We start from the raw sequence: 18,984 nt of genomic DNA on the forward strand, positions 1-18,984 counted from the left end.
AATCACATTTGATGAGCCCAATAATTGATTAAATCCAGCAAATGATTCCTGTAGTCAGGTCTGCCTATGCTGTCACGAATCAGCATGCTTAATGAGTCATCAGCAGAACTGCCACCTTTGCTGTTAATAATAGATTGTCGTGTGTGGGGGGTGGGAAGATGATATCACCCTTTGGGAAGGCTATCTTCTAAGCACTTGTATCCTTGTGGGAGCAAGTGCATCTTCTGCTGAGCTGTGCCCCATTTCTCATTTGGGGACATATAAAGGCTCATTGGTGAATTCTGAAGCTCTTTCAGTACCATGGACATAGAATCAGTGGGCTGTTGTTCTCTTACTTTTGCTGTGAAAAATGACAGTCAGATAACTTGGGGGAAAGCTGAAGGGGATATTGGATAAATCAATGCACATAGTTTCACATACTTATGGGTGATTCTGCATACTACTACTTACTTATTAGTATTGATATTTAGAGTCTAAGTAATGGTGACATCAGGGACAAGAGGATCTTCTAAGAGATAAAGTCCTTTGAAAAATATTTTCCAATATTTTTGATGACTATACATTTTCAAAGTAGTAAGGACATGTGTATCAGCTGTGAGAATATGTCTAGTTTACATTCCAAGATTGCCACCTGAATCAAGGTAACTTTACAGTGAATGGTAGCAGGTTAAGGAACACCAGAAAGAGCAGCAAAGTGGTTTGGTTAGAGGACAGATCACAGATGGACAGAGAAACTTATGCACAAAGGATAATGCCCAAAGCAGTTAACATGAAAAATGACCTATAGGTACTGTAATTTCAGGTGAAGAAAGGAAGGTGATGGAGTGTCTATATAGATAGTTTGGTCAGAGGTTAGAGTATCAGGCAACTACCATTCATTCAGTTGTTTCTCATTCAATTGCCCTCCAAATATATCAGCAGGAGTCTGGGGAGCACAGGTGCAGGGATCTAGAGCCATAGAGGTGGTGTAGTAAGAGTTAGGGACTATGTGTGGTGAGAGAGAGCGCTGAGATACTGTAAGTAGCTCAGGCGCTGAGTCTGAGTAGTAAAAGTAGATACTAGTAGTAGTAATGACCTTGTCGGCAGGTTGACATTTTCTGAGTCAAGAGGATCATCTAGGCACAATTCAGTCTTTATTTCTCTTCCATCTTTGTATCTGACAACTATAATTATTACCATTCTCCCACTCACCCAGGATCAACACTTTTGAGTCACTTCATATGATCTTCTGTTGTGTGTGTTTCTTCAACTTTAACTTTTTGTTCTCCTCCTTCCCCCATTATAGACAGGTTTCTAATAGATTGTGGGCCTTTACTTCTCACTATTTTTCAGTCTCATGATCTTGGTCCAGTATCATTACCCATTTCTTACAGTGCAAAATGAGTTTTCTTAACCACTCTCTTTACTCTGGTTTCTTCATCTCATTCTGCATACCTGTGTCTGATTACTTTTCCCACAGTGTCTCTCTCTGATTGTGCCATGTCAACAACAACAACAACAATAACAACAAACCTCTTTTGGCTTCCTTTTGGCTAATAAAGTCTGTCTTCTTGTTTAGGATTTTAAGGGTTTCTACATCTGTACCCACCTCACTTTCCTGCTTTGTCTCTGTTACTCCCTTCCATTCATCCTAAGTTCCAGTCAAGCTGTCCTCCTTGCTGATTGCCCTATTTACCTTATGTTTTCTGTTATCCATTCCTCATTCATAATCTTTCTAGTATTTTGAATGTTTTCCTTTTTACCTGTTGAAAGCCCGTTTTTTCTTGAAGATCCAACTCAAATATCCTTTCTCGGAGCCTTCTTAGATTTCTCCACATAAAAGAGATCTTGCTTTCCCAGTTATGGCTGCTCTCATTCCATGTGCAAGAAATAATTGCATGTGCATGTCATTCTTCTTGGCAACACTGTGATTTTGTTGAGTAGGAAATATGCTCCCCAAAAGCATGGTGCATTGGATGTGATTGGTATTTGTTAAATGTGGGTTGAATGTCTGAGTGAACCAGATTGGGATCCTTCATATATTTTTTGCCCTGGGCCAAAACTAAAGTCAGAATTACCAAGTGTAACTATGGGCAAATAAGCTCATATTGATAAATGACTCATACTTACAAATGGCTTTGCAGATCACCACATACTCCCACATCTCGTTCGGTCCTCCTACTGGTCAGGGTAGAGTCCTATGAGGTCGGCAAGCCAGATGGCATGCATGATCAAGAACCAGAAAGTTGTCATTGCTTGGATTATTGACTCTCCTTTTCTCTTCTTTTTTCTCTTTCGGTGTGGAACTCTAGCTATGGGTAGAAACTCTGAGAGTATTTTTGCTGTATTACCAGTGCTTCAATCTTTGTCTTTCCTCCATTCAAACCATTCATTCTAGAGATGTTTAATGGAATGCCAAATGTATTTGTTTGCAGTTCATTATCTTAGATATTTGATAACTATGTGGTGTGCATCATTTGGCTGTTTTGTGGTGTTTGCCAAAATCATTGCCAATCATTTTCTTAGATTGCTTGGTGAGACTTAAGTGTGTCTTTAAGACTTCAGTAGCACTCATGCTGGACATATCACTGTGCTTCAGAAGTTATACCCAGACTTTAAATTGCCTGGGTAGGCAAGTCTCTAATCCCACCTAATCCTACTGGTCCTCAATACTGAAGAGGCAGAAGTGACTTGATTGATTCCAAATTGAGGCCAAGTCCAATGCCCAACAGCAGCAGCTTAAGAGGCAGCTCTTGGAGTCTCTGGAGACACTGGATCCAACAGTGTAGATCAGAGTTTCTTAGCTTTGGCACTATTGCTGTTTCCCTTGTGAGCATATTCTGTGCATCATAGGATGTTTAGTAATATCCCTGGTCTTTACTCACTAAATGCCAGGAGTAATCTCCCATCCCTTAGTTGTGATGATCAAAAATGTCCCCTGGGGGAGGGGAGTGGCCAAAATCATCTCTAGTTGAGAACCACTGGTGTAGATGAAAAATTAAGAATCAGATTTGGATTCTGTCTCTAGGTTAGTTTTGCCAAAACACTCCTCTGTGGTCCTAGTGTCCTTATCTGTAAAGAGACTGAGGTTGAATATAAGAATTTCTCTGGTTTCATTTAGCTCAAAAATGACTATTCTCAGATTCTATTTACCGAGGTCCTTCCACGAGAAAGCCCAGACCACCATACAACCTTTGCAGTAATAGCAAGCACTCTAGGACTTGTAACTGAATCATGGGGGAGGAGCAGCATTGAGGATGAGCATGAAGGTCACCAAGCCAGTAGCATAGACTGGCCCCATAGTGATGGTTCTTTGGCCACCAGCTAGATCACCCTAGGTTTAGATATTTCTAATTTCACATAAATAATGTGAAATGACAGTGAGAAAGGCATGGAAGGACAATTGCCAAAGCAGACTTTGGCAAAAACATAGGTATGTCTAAAAGGCACCCTGTTGGTTAAATTTATTTTATATCTACTCTGTCCCAGGTGTTTCACATGCATTATCTTATTTAATCTTCGTAGTGATCCTGTTTTACAGATAAGTAACTGAGGTCACAAAGCAGAAAAGTGGTTGGGCCAGGGTTTAAAGGCAGGACTTTGAGATGCCAAAAGCCTTTTGGGTTCTTTCTATTCAAGTGGTTTTATAATCTTTTACAGCTCAGGAACTCCCACATCCCCACCTCCAACCTCCCAAAGAAAGCAGGTGGGACCTGAATAAAATCAGAGTCAGAAAGAAATGTCTTTTGGAGTTCATTTCCCCTCTCCACCAATTGTTCTTTTTTTCATTGGGACATTTTACATTTGAAAAATTTCATATTTGTCTTCAACCCACAGTTGAAGCTCTCAGGAAAGTTAAATGCAGTCTTTAAAAAAACACACAAAATCTTAACAAGCTATATTTAAATGATGTGATTGAAGGGGGGGAAATTCACCTCTACCACCAGGTTCTTTTTTTCAAAATAATCTATTTTAGTACAGTAGCTTAAAGTACTTGGAGGTGATATAATCAGTCATACATGAATACATAACTTTTTATGCATAAAAAGTAAATAGCCAAAAGAATCAGATAAAAGAAAACTTGTTCTGTATTTTTCTATCCTCTGATTTAATAAGATAATTCCTTTTCAAAGTTCATGAGGTCACTGCCTGAATTTTCCCCTTTGTCTCTCCATGAGTGGACTCACCCTCAGCTCTGTGTTGTTTATTCCCATAACTTTGGGAGAGGGGACCTGGAGGAAACGTTTTACGCAAGTTGGAGGGAGTAGACTAAGAACAGAACATTCTTTGGAAGAGGCATGTCGGTAGTCTTTGCTTATCCATGAAATCTGAATGCTGGCACAAATCCTGGGTAATGTTTGGGTAGGTTTCCCTACTTACCTAAACCTCAGTTTCCTCTTGGCCAGTAACACTTGGAAATAATAATACTTACTTCCTAGGATTCTTGTGCGCTCAGAATGATATAGTATATATGAAACACATAGGAAGTGTTTGGCACATGGTAGTGCTCCATCATTGAGTACTTGGGAGAGCCCTCAGACAGAAATTAGAATTCTGTGGCCACTGTGCAAAGGGCTTGCACTTTGAGTGCAGACTCATGTAAGGAAGCAGGAAGTAGGAAGAAGATAGACCCTGCTTTGTAGGGGCTCTGCGAGGGCAGAGACTGTGTCTTATTTACTCAAGAATGGAATCAGCATTAACAAGTGATTGGGGCACATGTAACAGAACAGAAAGAAGGTTGGGGTAGGTGGGGCAGGCATGCAAGCTATGTCAAGTCAATAGCTACTGGAACATGCCCTTAATTAGGAAAAATAAATTTGAAGTGGCTCAGTCTCATGTGGTCAGGGAAGATCTTTCTATAGGAAGGCAGCCATAGTTCATCTTCGTATTTAGTTTTCAATTTTGAGGGAAAAGTTATGTTCTTTTAACAGACAGAGTGAATAGCACTGCATTTTATTGATCGATGGCATGCTTTCTAGAATCAGCCTCCCTGGCTTCCCTGCATTACCATTTCTTATGTATGACCTTTAGTAAATTGCTTAATTTCTCTAAGCTAGTGATTCTCAAGTGGGAGTGATTCTGCTCTCCGCGCTCCCCCCCCCCCAACCCCCACTGCCAAGGACATTTGGCAATGTCTGGAGATATTCTTGGCTGTCACATCTGAAAGTCGGGTATGCTACTGGCATCTAGTAGATAGATGCCAAGGATGCTGTTAAACATCCTATAGTGCTAGAACATCTCCGCCACAACAAAGAATTATCTGGTCCATTATGTGAGTAGTGTCGAGGTTGAGAAACCTTGTTCTAAGCCTCACTTTCTTTGTACAAAGGGGGTAATAATAGTTCTTAGCTATAGGGTTGTTGTAAGGGTTAAGTAAGATAAAGATTAAAGTATTAAGTGCACTTTCTGGCTTTTCGTAAGTGTAGAGTATTTTTGCTATTATTAATATTATTATTTTGACCTATGGTTCACTCTTTATGTAGCAGATATATGAATTCTGTTTCATAGTTTATTTAGTTGACATAGAAAATTTTATAGTTTATTAGATGTATTTAAATTTTATAAGGAAAAAATTTAAATCAGCCATTGAAAGAAATTTTGAAATTGTTTTGAATAGATAATATTGTTTGGTTTATGTAAATACAATGTATGCAGAAACACATCAGAAATCATAAGTTCTACATGATATTATATTCTATTAGCCCCGAAAAAGCATAAAATCACAGATTTTAAAAGAAACACTCGGATATTGGTGTGTATTGTTACATGGGAGGCAATAAAGCAAAATAAATTTACTGAGAAATGAAGTCCCATCTGTTTCATGCATTATCAGTAATTTCAGTGAAAACTAGTAGCTACAAGTAAGCCTCAGTATAAATTGGAATGGATTCTTACTTATCCACCAGACAACAAAAATGTCCCTTGAGGCTGATACAAGTCTTCTGCCAGTTGGGCAGGTCTGAAAACATGGCTTTGTGTGCCCCTCTCAGTGGCTGCATTTGAGTATCACAAGGGTGTCCCGGTGGTCCTGGTGACTTCTGGTATAAACACAAATGGGGGACTTATGGGATGTCTCTTTTTTTTTCTTAAGTTTTCAAACTCCCAAATCAAAGAAATTTATTTTATTTTTTATTTTTTGGTAACTTTAGTGTTTTTTTATTTTTTTTTTCTTTCATAGTTTATTGTCAAGTTGGTTTCCATATAACACCCAGTGCTCATCCCCACAAGTGCCCTCCTCCATGCCCATCACCCCCTTCCCCTCCCCACGCCCCTATCAGCCCTCAGTTTGTTCTCAGTATTCAAGTCTCTCATGGTTTGCCTCCTTCCCTCTCCCCAACTATTTTTCCCCTTCTCCTCCCCCCATGGTCCTCCATTAAGTTTCTCCTAATCCTCCTATAAGTGAAAGCATATGGTATCTGTCTTTCTCTGCCTGACTTATTTTGCTCAGCATAACACCCTCGAGTTTCATCCACGTTGCTACAAAAGGCCAGATTTCATTCTTTCTCATTGCCATGTAGTATTCCATTGTATAGATAAACCACATCTTCTTGATCCATTCGTCTGTTGATGAACACTTAGGCTCTTTCCATGATTTAAAAATATGGAATGTTTCATGAATTTGCGTGTCATCCTTGTGCAGGGGCCATGCTAATCTTCTCTATATCGTTCCAATTTTAGTATATGTGCTGCCAAAGCAAGCACTGGGATGGCTTTCCTATAATCATTAAGATGTGTTCTATCATTTAGATCATAATCAGGAGTCTCTTAGAGTTAGGGCAACAATTAAATAGCTTAAGAAATGAGCCTGATGTGTGCAATATGGACTGTGAGGTACATGATCATTCTCTATTGGTATGCCATATTGATAAGTCCAAGTAATTTTGCCATGATTTTGCAGTAGTTTTTACTAATTCTAATGCACTGTGTTGTTAGTAATAGTAACAATTATATTTACTAGTTGCTACTGTTCACTCATGACCCATTATCAAGACAAAAAGATTAGAAAATTAACCCTTTTGGTAATGCAAACTGTGCCTGTTTGATGGGTAAACAGAGATCATTTTGCTCCAGGGAGGAGAAAGAAGATACTGAATAACAACAATACTGATGATGGTGATGATGGTGATGGTGATGGTGGCAGTGATGGTGTCCCTGGTGGCCCATGCAGATAGCTATTTATTAAGACTGAGATTTGTGTTCTTTGGATTACACTGTCTTTAAACTTCCACCTGTTTGCTTTATATCTCTTTTCACCCCTGCTGACTCCTATGTATTCAGAAATGTGTTCCAGTAGCATGATTTAACAGACGAGGTTCTGCTGAAAACATCACATAGCTTAAATATTAGTTTCCCATTTAGCATCATTATTTTGAATAAAAAGAAAAAAATTTTTAATTAGTTGCTTGTGTGGAGAATGAATCATGGTTTTTTAAAATTTGTTTTAATGTTTTATTTCTGAGAGAGAGAGAGAGAGAGAGAGATAGCGTGAGCAGGGGAGGGTCAGAGAGAGAGAGGGAGATACAGAATCTGAGTTGGCTGTCAGCATAGAGCCTGACATGGGGCTCGAACCCATGAACCATGAGATCATGACCTGAGCTGAAGTCGGAGGCTTAACTGACTGAGCCACCCAGGCACTCCAGAATGAATCATGTTTAAAGGGTACTTTAGATCTTTAGGCTGGGAGGAGTGGATGATTCCCCTTCCTTGATTATCAGTGACTTCTGCCTTTGGTTTGTGTGGGATATTGTAGGGTCTTAATTATACCACAAGTCTATTAACAAGACAATGTAGCATTGAGACTTGGGGCATGAATTCTGGGGTCTGAGAGACCTAAATGTAAATCTCATCTCTACCCCTTTTAATTTTGTGATATTTCAGCCTGTTAAGCATGCATGTTTTCAGGGTATGGGCTACTAAAAGTTCCTAACTCTTAAGATTGTTGATAAGGTTTAAATGAGACAATGTATGTATGGTATATGACTCTGTTCTAGGTATGTAGTAAATGATTAGTAAATATTAGCTGTTAATATAATGCTCTCCTTCCCAATAAATATTAATGGCTATAGAATGCCATTTTCATCATAATAGAGAATGAGACCTTGAGAACTCTCTATAATACTTGGCCTCCCTCAAGGACTTACTCTGCTTGTGAAGGAGATTAATTCTTCAGGATCTCATTTGTCAGAGGAGAAGTTGGACTGGTGCCAACAAATTATGGGCAGAGGTGGGAGAATCTGCCTTGTGCTTCAGACTGATTCATAAGGTTGTAGAGATAAAGTACAAGTCTCTAGAAAAAGCCTAAAAGAAGGAATCTGACTATTTTAGCCAAAGATTCTATGTGTTACCTGTTCACTCCTATTCCCTTGGTCCTTATATTTATCCTTCAAGATGTCCTGCAGTGTGCAGGTCAGTGGCAGGGACCTACTGAATCCCCCAGGATTTAAAAGGGGGGTTAGGCTGCAAAATGAAAGCCAGTCTGCATGGTTTGCATTAACAGTAACACTACTGAGAGATTGAACAAAGAGCACATTAAAAGGATGGGCATGGAGGAGGGCACTTTGGGGATGAGCACTGAGTGTTATGTGGAAACTAATTTGACAATAAACTATTTGTAAAAAAAAAAAAAAGTATTTAGTTTTAAAAATGAGTTCTGCCAAAAGTATTGAGTAAAATAAAGTTAGCATTTTTTTTTTTTTTTTAATAGATGTAGACTTTGGCTTGTCTGACTCCATTCTCAGACTTTTCACTTCACTGCATACTTACTGGGAATCAACTATGTGGTGGTCATGCACTGTGAGATAGTAAAAAATGAAAATAAAAAGAGTAAGATGTGGTTTCTACCCCCAAAGAGCTAATGACACAATGGGAGACAGATAGGGACCCAGGAAGCTGATTTCAATATTTATTTTTTTAATGTTTTATTTATTTTTTGAGAGAGAGCGAGAGACAGCATGAGCAGGGGAGGGTCAGAGAAAGAGGGAGACACAGAATCCGAAGACAGGCACCAGGCTATGAGCTGTCAGCACAGAGCCTAACACGGGGCTCGAACCCACAAATGTGACATCATGACCTGAGCCAAAGTCAGATGCTCAGCCGACTGAGCCACCCAGACGCCCCCAATATAAGATTTTTGATAGAGGTGCAAAGGCATAGCAGAGGAGCGCCCTGCTTAGTTTAGGAGCTTAGAAAATCTTGCCGGAGGTGACTCTGGAGCTGAGGCTTCAATTAGAGAAAATAGCCAGATGTGGAAAATTTTTATGGGTATTTATTTAGAAGGAGTGACATGAGTGGATACTTGATTTTAATCATTTTTGTTATCTGAGTCCCAGTCTCTCTGACTTGAGTGGGTTTTGGTATGCCAGGGTAGGGCAGGATCACTGTGCTCTGGGTGTGCCATGAGCAGAGAGCTGCTGCATAGGGAAGTAGGTAATCACTCCTCTAAGGGATGCGAGTAAAGGAAAGGAGACAATTAATAAAGACTTTTCTTTTTTTTTTTTGGAAAAAAAAAAAAAAAAGGCATGTATTGGGGCCACCCTGACCCTGTGGACCACTTGTCAGTCAGAATAGCTCATCCCAAAGAAACCAAGAACCACATCAAAATAAAAAATAAGAGGGCAAATAAAAAGAATCTCCTACATTTTCCATGAGAGATTAGAGATAAAAAGTAATGATGGGGAAGTGCTCTGTCTTCTAATTTTTCAGTTTTTATAAGGCTGGTCTTTTTTTTTTTCCTGTTTTCAATATTTTTATTTATTTTGATTATATAAATAATTTGTGAATACATTCTCATTGTAAAAAACATAACAAAAGATTATAAAGTCAAAGTCTCTTTTAATCATTGGATAATCCCATTCTGTTTCCAAAAGGTAACCACAGTTATCAATGTTCTTATATTTCTTTCTTATGTGTTTGATAGAATTCATCAGTGAAACCGTCTGGGCCTGGGCTTCTTGTAGGAAGGACATATTCATACAGTTCTCCAATGATATCAGAAACACTAGGAAGGTCTGTTAAAACACAGCTTGTGAGACTCACCCTCAGAATTCTGATTCCATAGATCTGGAGTGGGGCTTGACGATTTACATTTCAGTAAGTTCCCAGGTGTTGCTGATGCTGTTAGACTGAGAACCACACTTGGGTAACCATTGCCTTACTAGGTGTAGGACTGTTCTGATTTTCCGTTTCTTCTTATGTCATTCTTGGTAATTTGTGTTTGTCCAAAATTTGTTCATTTCATCTACACTATATTCACTGACATGATGTTGCTTACAGTCTTTCAAATGTCTGTAAATTCTTCAGTGATATCCCTTCTTTCATTCCTGATATTGGTAATTTGTGCTTTCTCTCATCATTTGTGATCAGTCTTGCTACTTGTTTGTTACTTTTATTAATGTTTTTTTAAAACCTAACTTTTTTCTTTAACTTTTTCTGTTGATTAATATGTCATTGCTTTCTGCTCTAATTTTTATTATTTCCCTTTTTCTGCTTGCTTTGGGTTTAATTTTCTAACTTTTTAAGATGAAACTTGGAGCATTGATTTTGAATCATCTTTCTTTCTTTCTTTCTTTCTTTTTTTTTTTAATTTTTTTTTAATGTTTTATTTATTTCTAGGAAAGAGAGAGAGAGACAGCATGAGCAGGGGAGGGTCAGAGAGAGAGGGAGTCACAGACTGAAACAGGCTCCAGGCTCAGAGCTGGCAGTCAGCACAGAGCCCGACGCGGGGCTCGAACCCACGAACCGCGAGATCATGACCTAAGTGAAAGTCGGACGCTTAACTGACTAAGCCACCCAGGCGCCCCGAATCATCTTTCTAATATAAACATTTAAGCTATATAGTTCCTGTAAGCTATACAATCCCTCCTCTGTATCTCCGTGGTCTCATCCATACCTACAATGTTACAGTTGTCACATTGAATTCTTGTTTGTCTCTCTAACCATTCCATAAGCTCCTTCTTAGAAAAGACCCCCTTACTCATTTTTGTTTCCCTAATAAACTCAGGATGACTGTGTTGGAGCCAGTGGATGAGTGAATATGGTTGACCTGGTGGCTTAGATGCCTCCTCCTTTGTCCTTGTTTCTTAAATATGTGTTTCTCAGATAGAGGAATATCATTTATGGAAGGAGAAGTCATTTTTGAAGCAAACTATGTGGGAGTGGAGAAGTCCGTGTTTTGAAAAAAACTGTTATAATAGGTGGCAGTAAGGCCATCTTGGCACTCACAGAACATTATTCCACTGCATAAGCTGGTTGAATTTTCTCTGAGTTCCCCCTCTCTGGCATTTGCTTTGGTGGCCAGGCTGCCCTTCGTGCTCATTACCGGATGGGGACAACATGAGATTTCTCTCCCTTCGAGTCGGATTTCACAACTGACCAGGTGCATTATAGCTGAAACGTGGGGTGGCTTTTCCCATTTCCACAGCAGCAGCTGGTGTGTGTGGCTGGCAGCGGCAAGAACGGCTCTCTGCTAACATATTCCTATACTAGAACATATAGGGACTAATCCCGTTGGAATTTTGAGCTGCTGATTCTACGGAAATATAAACTGTCACATGCATAGATTTTCTGGCATTTGGCAACTTGTTTAAAGGGAGAAGCATTATGGTGTTTGTTTCCCCAGGGAAAATGGAAACCTCCCTGGAGGATTGATTGAGCTTGGAGGCCCATCATTAGGCAAGCCATTTACAATAACAATCATAACAAAGTATTCTTACTTTGTCTTCATACTTTAAGTCCATACCGGATGTATCTATCTCAAAACAAACAAATAAGCTAGGCTGAGGAGAAATTAAACTTTGATTTGAAATGATAATGACTGTGATGGTAATAATAATAATAGCGATGATAATAGATGATAATACACAATAGTCATTGTGTTCCTGGCCGAGTGCTTTCCTCCTTTATTTAATTTTTACTATAATCTCTGATGTAGGTACTTTTGTCGTTCATATTTTGTAGGTGAAAAAACAGTCGTAGAGAACATGAACAACATTCCCAGCTCAGAAAATAGTAGGGCTTTGTTTCACTTGAGGTCGGCTTGGCTTGTAAGTCCTCTGCTATCCTGCCTCTATCTTTGACTCTAGGGATATTGGGATATGGTGACAAAGTGGGATGATAACTGTGTTTGCATTAAAATTCATCATCAGTGCTGATTACAGTCATTCTGATGCAGGTGATTTGGGCATTTGTGTAATCCCTCTGTTTAGTTTTACTGTGTGTTAGAGACTGAGCGTGACCGAAGGTGACCGTGAACATTCCTAGGGGAGAAAGGGAAGATAATCTTTGTGGAGAATGAAGACCTTCGTGAAAACTGCCAAAGAAAAGGATCTCCAGATTGCTCAGCCTTTTCTTGTGCTGCTACGGGGAGTCCACATGCCAGACTGGCATCCCTGCCCAGGCACAAATCTCTGCTGGCACAGATCAGTTTTCTTTCCTTTCTGTGAGATCCCTGATGAGATGTGGCTTGTGATGGAGCCATAACTGTGGAGTGAGGGCAGTGAGTGAGGGAAGGGAGTATCTAGAAGATCCAGTGCCATCGTGGTGGGTCCACAAGAAGACTTGATTTCTCCCTCTGTCTTTTAGAAGCAGAAATTGGTTTTTCCAGTTCTCTTCCCAAGATTCCTCCCTTCTCTTTGTAGCAAGAGGCTGATTTCCAGGTGCTCTAAATTAGCAAGTGGTTTTCCTGCTTACTGTGACCCACAATAAGAAACACTTGTACATGGTGACTCACTGTGTGTTTACACACTCACACACTGACACCCACATACATGCACAACTGAAATAAAAGTTTATCTTACTACATGTAATTAAATCTGATATTTTATAGTCTGTGCTATTTTATTAACATGGGAAACTGATTTTATTATCCACAGATGGGTAGCAACCCATAATTTGAAAATTACTGGTGGTGATCAATGGGTGCTGAAAATAAGGGGCATAAACTATATCCTCTTATTATAGATTTGAGTGTCCAGGTCCAACCTAGATGCGTTAATAAATCCAGGTGCTGTATTTTTCCCCCAGGGATAATTTAACATCCCTCCAGGAGTCTGGGTTTTCCTCTAACCTAAATCAGAAGCAAATTGTTTGAACCTCTCTCAGGTCTGTGGGTCAAATCAAAGGAAGTGGCCCATAGAGAAATAATGCGGTAGTGTTTCACAGGGGAGGCCCAGGACCCTTGGCCTTTGCCTGCCTACATGGTGCAAGGGAAAAGCACAAAAGTAATGGAAGTTGACTAGGTCTTGGGAATCACTTCTTGCTCTCATAAGCCCTTGAGAATCTGCATTCTTTGGGAATTCACAGAACATAACAGGAATAATGGAAAGCAGGTTTTTCCCCCCCTTTCCAAAGTACTGACTGGAGGAAGGATATTTATCCCTTTAATAACAAAGGGAATTGGGCTTCTCCGATGCACAGGGCAGCGTGAAATGCTTTTCCTGCTAATGTATTCTGTATGCGTTCTTCACCCTGCCTTCCAGAATGTAAGTTCATTAAAACTATTGAATGAATTCCAGGGTGAGGAAGATTAAGCTGTAATTTACTATATTTCATGGTTTGCTTCTCCTTTTTCTTTAAGCTCATTCATCCGTTGGTGAGTCACAAAGAGACAGCAAATTCACCACAGAGAATCCTGCATCCTAGGACAGCTTTGGGAACTGACATTTATGATTCTGCAGGAATGCAATCGAGAGACAGTTCACCCCTCCTCTCCTGCCTCTCCCTGCCTGTGGATTCAGTCCTCATTTCACCACAGGAAGATTTTAGCCTAGTCAGCTGATCTCAGTTTAAGATGAATTTTGAGAAGTCACCTTCTGAATTCATTGTGTTGGTAACAGAACTCGTATTTTCCAGTTCACTGACTGGTCCCTCCCCATCTGCATCTCTCTGCTCACTTGTTAGTTGTTAGTATACTAACATGCGGTGCTGCTGCATTACTCCTGGAAAATCTGCAAACAGCACTTGGGAAACTTTACTGTGATCACCTTAAATATGTTGTTGTTAAAATGCATATTCTGATCCACTAGGTCTGGAGTGGGGCCTGAGACTCTGCATTTCTGTTGGGTGATGCTGATGCCTCTAGTCCCTAGTTCTTCTTTGGATAGTGGGGCTCCATAGGGTGGTGTGTAGGTGACTGAGAGGACATTGTATGTGTGGATGTTTATTGTTTTCCTAATACCTAGTGTGTGACTATGGGCTGGTGGGTGTTAATCCATTACAAGAGAATCAGGAATCATACATTCCTTCTAGGTAGAGGTGGTCTGTACCATCCAGTCTGACCACTCTTCTCTATGCATTCATCTTATATTTTACATGTGTCTTTAGGGAATAAAGATCCTGTTTCCTATAAGGGGCTGTCTCCATACACCCTCAGCAGTGAATGGGGTCACTGAGACCTTGATTCTTGCCTTACAGTTGTGAGCACCAGGGTATGCCCAGGTGGCAGAGAAATGGGAAAAGTCTCAGAGTGTGAGAGATTCTTGATAGTGACACATTGAACTAGAAAAAAGCAGCCAAGGCTTGTTGTGAAGTTCCTGCTGATCTGGGACACAGCCTGACAATGGAGTGAATAGCTTTGTTTTCCTCTTTAGGAAAACTTCTCCAAAGAAATTCCTTGATGCAGCCTCTTCTCTCTAGGACAGCACGTGGCTTTTCTAACTAGTTGTGGCATTGCGGATTTCTGTAACACATGTGATTAGAACTCAGTATACTATCACGATCAGTTTAAGAGGGAGAATATCTGCTCTTTTGATATTGCTGTGGTTTTGGCCCTGGAAAGAATCTTAGATGTCATCTTGTTCAGCCTCAGGTAAAGCAGCAAGCTCATATAGTAAAGGGTTGTGCCCAAGGTCATACAGCCTCTATCTAATCTTGACTTTTAGCAAAGTAGAAGACTTGTTTCAAAACCTCTTGATATTTTTCCACCAAGCAGTGCTGCTCCTGGTTTACAAACCTATTTGCCTTGTGGCAATGTCTGGATACAGAGTCTCCTTGCCCTGCTTCCCCCCACTCCCACCCCTATCTCCTATGGGCATGCCCATGGACCCTTGTGGTCAGAATAGGACCCTTCTGTTCTTCACACCAAATATCCACACTGTGTCCTTGCCTCTGGTCCCTGTGTCCTGCCAACTGTGTTGATTCTACTAATCCATTAAGGCTTTGGTCATATTCAGTTTCTTTCTTGAACCCGGAGAGAGAGAGAGAGAGACAGCCTGAGCAGGGGAGAGTCAGAGAGAGAGGGAGTCACAGACTGAAACAGGCTCCAGGCTCTGAGCCGGCAGTCAGCACAGAGCCCGACGCGGGGCTCGAACCCATGAACCGCGAGATCATGATCTAAGCGAAAGTCGGATGCTTAACCGACTAAGCCACCCAGGCACCCCAAAATGTATCTCTTTAAAAAATTAATACTATGACTTAAGTCATATTTAATTGAGCTGCTTGCCTAATGATAGGCCTTTGATTGTTTCCAGTTCTTTGCTGTGATGAGTTGTACTGCAATAAAATAAGAAGGCCCATTATGTAGTGTTTATTAAGGACAGTCTTTAAAATGTGCAATCACAGTGGCTAAATTCTGTGCTTTCTTGGTCTTTCAGAGGTATTGGTGCATATAATTAATGTTCATAGCTTTGAAACTCCCTTTTAAAAACGATTACACAATTTTTTAAACCTAGGTCCCATTACCTGTTTGGGTGAAAGCCATTTGGTGTGAAAATCTTGTTCTTAAACTCTTGCTTCCATGAGTATATTTTTATGAAATGCTGTGATATCCCCCTCACCACCTTCTCTTCTCCATCCCGTCTTTCCTCTCCTCCTACTCCTCACTACATCTCCCTCCACTTTTTTTTTTTTTTTTTTTGCAGGCCCCAAATAGCATTGCACATATTATTCCTTGATTTATTCTGGTTCTATAAAATCTGTAGACTATTGTTACAGCAGAGCTGTGTTCACCATTACTTTGGGTCATAAAGATTAACTAGGGATGAGAAATTCTTTGTGTTTCCAAACAGGATGGGAAGATTATGAACTGGAAATAAAATTAACAGCAACAACAACAACAACAAAACTGAGACTGAGCTAGTTTTCACATTGTCATAGCTCTTAACCTTTTTTAAAATTGATTTGCGTCGGTTGAAGGGGTGACCTGAGTGCTCTTCATACTTACCCTTCTGAACTTCTAATGGCAAGAATAATAAAATATTTCTATTGGAGATGATAAATATTTAATAGTAATAAAAATAATAAGTAATTTTTATTAGAGATTTAAGGAGTGCATTTGAATGAATAAATAAATATTTGAAAGGGGGGGGGATGATGGAACCTTTTAGATTTACACAAAGTCAAGAATCTATGCTGTCCAATATGGTAAGCACTAGTCACAAGCCACAAGCGGCTATTGAACCCTTGAAATATAGCTACTGCTGCTTCATGTTGAAATGATAAACATTTGGATACCTTAAATAAATAGTTAAATAAAATACACTTTTAATATTAATTTGACCTGTTTATTTTTTTAAAATATAGCCACTTGAAAGTTTTAAATGCCCATGTGAATTGCAGTACATTTCTGTCGGATGACACTGCTCTAGCTAGGAACCAGGAGGAAGGCTCTCCCTAGCCAGCTTTGCTTTTGCGTTCCCTTCTTTGGTAAGAACATACTTAAGTTCTGATCCTACCTTTAGTCTCTAAAGGTGATTAAGTCAAAATCCCAAGAGGACTTGCTTGTGCTTTTTTTTCTGATTGGTTTTTAAAGATTTAATACGGTTTCAGTGTAAGACTTATTATATCAGCTTTTTGCTGCTCTGAAAACATGAAGTGAAGAATTTGAGGAAATGGTAATCTCTGCATTAGCCTAACAGATAAAAACAATTTCTTCTGCAGTAGATGGTAATGAAGCTCATAGCAGTGAGACTCCTCTTGATAGCGATTCAGAGTTGTGATTTTTGATTGATAAAAATTCCTTACTTTAGCCTCTTTACCATTTTTGATAGGCTTCTTTGTCTTGCAAAGAAAATTGAGGCAGTTACCATCACTTGTGACATATTTGGAGTCTTATCTTTTCCCATATTGGTAAAGACAGCATTTCTTTGGAATGTTGTAACTTGGTATCTATTCAAGCACACACACACACACACACATACACACACACACACACACACGCACGCACACTACCACTCATTTTGCATGTCAGTATTTTTGGTTTGTCTTTCGTCATCCTCTGAAGATTTTTTTTATCAGTAACTTTGTTTTTTGCTTTAACTGAATGGAAAGTGCCAAGAATTCCCATATACTCCTGCCCCTACACACCTACAGCCTTCCCCACTGTCAACTTGATGAACCTACACTGACATATCAGTAGGTGATATTTATATTCTGGTGCAGAGTTCATAGCTTCCACTAGGTTTCCCGTTTGGCATTGTACTTTCTATGGATTAGACAAATGCATAATGACAGGTGTCCATCATTATGGTATTATATAGAGTAGTTTCCTTTTTCTGAAAATCCTCTGTGCTCCATCTGTTCATCCCTCTCTCCCTCCAATCTCTGGCAGCCACTGATCTTTTTACTGTTTCCATAGTATTGTCTTTTCCACAATGTCAAATGGTTGGAATCATAAAGTATGTAGCCTTCTCAAATTGACTTTTTCCACTTAGTAAGACGCATTTAAGATTCCTCCATGTCATTTCATGGCTTGATAGCTCACTTCTTTTAACACTGAGTAATATTCCATCCTCTGTATGTACCACAGTTTATCCATTTACCTGCTGAAGGCCATCGTGTTGCTTCCAAGTTTTGGTGATTATGCATAAAGCTTCTATAAACCTCTGTGTGTAGGTTTTTCTGCAGACATAAGTTTTTAGTTCATTTGGATAAATACCCAGGAGCATGGTTGCTAAATTATGAGGGAAGGCGTATGTTATTTTTGTAAGAAACTTCTAAACTGTCTTCCAAAGTGGCTGCACCATCTTGCATTATCATTAGCAATGAATGAGAGTTCCTGTTGCTTCACATCCTTGCCAGCATTTGGCTTTGTCAGTGTTCTGGATTTTGGCTGTTCCAATAGGTGTGTTGTGATGGTGATTGCTTTAATATGCCCAGATCAGTGAGTGGTTCAGTTAGAATTCTCTTACCCCAGCAGAATGCTGTTGTTAGAGGACTGAGGTATGTTCTTGATGTTCTGAGATGGACAGGAGTCTCTTCTGTGGTGGCTATTGAAGGATAAGAGGAGATGGCAGACCAGATGGGGCACCAGCATTCCACGTAACACTGCAAGCTGTGGTCAGCTCTGCTCTGTGGGTGAACAGAAGTATAGCACAGGCTATGCACTTGGCAAGGAAAAAAATGGGAATTCTCAGTCTGTGCTGGAGGCAGCCTTTGTTCCATTTGGTGCCGGATTCATTCTAACCATAGTTTCTGAGTTATATTGGGAGGAGTGTGTGTGTGTGTGTGTGTGTGTGTACGCACGCATGCGCATGTGGATGTGCTTGCATGCCTATGGGGAAATATTGGTTACCTCAACATGTAGCTTTTGTTTTCTGAGAGCAGCTTGTGCAACCAGCTGTCAGATGGAGGGGCCTCATTAGCAGAGCAAATTCCCGGGAAGGTATTACAAGGAAACAGAAGCTGCCAGATCTTGGTTGGCCCGAAAAGACACAGCTAGGTAGGTGTTCTGATCTTCCTCCTTAAGATCATAAAGAGAATGTGCTCCCTCATGAACAAGGCAGTGGAGTAGGGGGCCTGTATCCTAACTATGTGACCTTTGGCTGTAAGTACAGATTGGGAACTGCATCTATAACATGGGTGCCGAATAGGGAATTGTGGACTTGCTAGTCTGTTTCAGCCCATAATTGACCTTAACTGTCCTCTCCCTATTGGAGTGAAATCCCACCCATGGCAGATCTGTCTCATGGCTCTGTCTTATTTCTGACGCTGTTAGAATTGGCTCACCTAGAGCTGCTATTCCCACTCTTCCTGGCACTGCCCTCCTGCCTTCTGGTTGTCTGTCCTGTCTTG

At 40.1% G+C, this 18,984-nt stretch overlaps 1 protein-coding gene and 1 non-coding gene across 3 annotated transcripts in view; one reads left to right on the top strand and one right to left on the bottom strand.

Annotated features, from left to right (window-relative positions):
- PDE1C (phosphodiesterase 1C) overlaps window positions 1–18,984 on the top strand; it is a 519,825-nt gene that overhangs the window by 234,633 nt on the left and 266,208 nt on the right. The window lies entirely within an intron of this gene.
- On the bottom strand, window positions 6,575–6,681 carry LOC120244578. The gene has a single exon (XR_005531575.1). It is a non-coding gene; the product is annotated as a U6 spliceosomal RNA (small nuclear RNA).

The sequence above is a fragment of the Hyaena hyaena genome, unplaced genomic scaffold (assembly GCF_003009895.1).
Source record: "Hyaena hyaena isolate Hyena2069 unplaced genomic scaffold, ASM300989v1 scaffold_387, whole genome shotgun sequence".
Classification (NCBI taxonomy): domain Eukaryota; kingdom Metazoa; phylum Chordata; class Mammalia; order Carnivora; family Hyaenidae; genus Hyaena; species Hyaena hyaena.